Source organism: Sorex fumeus, unplaced genomic scaffold, assembly GCF_029834395.1.
Source record: "Sorex fumeus unplaced genomic scaffold, SorFum_2.1 ptg000006l, whole genome shotgun sequence".
NCBI lineage: Eukaryota > Metazoa > Chordata > Mammalia > Eulipotyphla > Soricidae > Sorex > Sorex fumeus.
Window position 1 is genome coordinate 34,671,271 of NW_026606063.1, and position 1,478 is coordinate 34,672,748.

The window sequence follows — 1,478 nt, forward strand, 5'->3', positions numbered from 1 at the left end:
GCACCATGTGGTCCCTTGTACAGTGCTCTTGGAGCAACTTCTAAGAACCACTGGCTGTGACTTCCTAAACAAGCAAAAATACATTTCATAACTAATATATTAAAACTGATGCTAAAAACGTTGTGTGTTGTGAATGGCCAAACTTCCTTGACCTCATGTCTGCAGGTGTCTCCTTTAGCTTGTTATGGAAGGGATTTCCTACTGATCCATAAAATTACCAAATTAAAAACCTGCTATTCTCATTGTACTTTAATCTTTGGGATCATTCATATAATTCAAATAGAGTGCTCAATTTTTGCAAGGATAAATTGGAGTGTTGGGTAACAAACAAAATAATTCAAAGAGATGAGGAATACAAAAGAAAAATTGATTTTAATTTTAGAGGAATAATTTTCAATTAGTATGGATAATTTTGAGGAAAATGTGCTTTTGTACCTTTTGGCTCTCCAAGAGGCACCATGGCAGTTGGCAAAAGCAAGCACCTTACCAAAGGCAGCAAAAAGGAAGCCTAGAGGAAAGTGGCTGATCAATTTTCTAAGAAAGACTGGTATGATGTGAAAGTACTCACAATGTTTGATGTAAGAAATTTTGGGAAAACCCTTGTCACTACAACCCAAGGAACCAAAATTACATTCGATGACCTCAAAGGTCTTGTATTAAAGTGAGCCTTACTGATCTGAAGAACAATGAAGTTGACTGTAGAAAATTCAAGCTGATTATGCGGCGTGTCCAGGACAAAAACTGCTGGACGAACTTCCATGGCATTGACCTCACCCATGACAAAATGTGTTCCATTGTCAAAAAACACAGACTGTGACTGAGACTCATGTTGATGTCAAGACTACTAATGCTTATTTGCTTCGTCTATTCTGTGTCAGTTTCACTAAGAAGTGCAATAGTCAGATTTGAAAGACCTCTTATGCTCAGCATCAGCAGGTTTGCCAGATTTGGAAGAAGATGATGGAGATCACGACTTGAGAGGTGCAGACAAGTGACTTAAAAGAGGTGGTCAATAAGTTGATTCCAGACAGCATTGGGAAAGACATGGAGAAGTCTTGTCAGTCTATTTATCCACTCTGTGATATCTTTGTTAGAAAAGTAAAAGTGCTGAAGGAATCTAAGTTTGAATTGGGAAAACTCAGAGAGCTTCACGGTGAAGGTAGCAGTTCTGGAAAAGCTACTGGGTATGAAACAGGCACTAAAGTTGAACAGGCTGAGGGGTACAAACCACAAGTATGAGAACCTGTTTAAATTCAGATATTCATTGGTAACAAAGAAGGGTTTTATTTGTGGTGGTGTAAAAAGAAAGAAAGAAAGAAAATATGCCTTTGTGACCTCCAAGTACTGTATCTGATCTGTGTCCAAATATATGTTATGGAACTGGATAAACATATTCAAAAGTTATGAGAACCTAGTACAGAATCCTGTGAGTTATCAAGCAAGAAGATAAAAGCTCACAGAGAAGATTGAATGCTGGG

General features: G+C 37.8%; 1 pseudogene; it reads left to right on the forward strand.

Moving 5' to 3' along the window:
- The first annotated feature begins 458 nt into the window (after positions 1-458).
- Positions 459-1,239, forward strand: LOC130034784 (40S ribosomal protein S3a-like; annotated as a pseudogene).
- Positions 1,240-1,478: the final 239 nt, after the last annotated feature.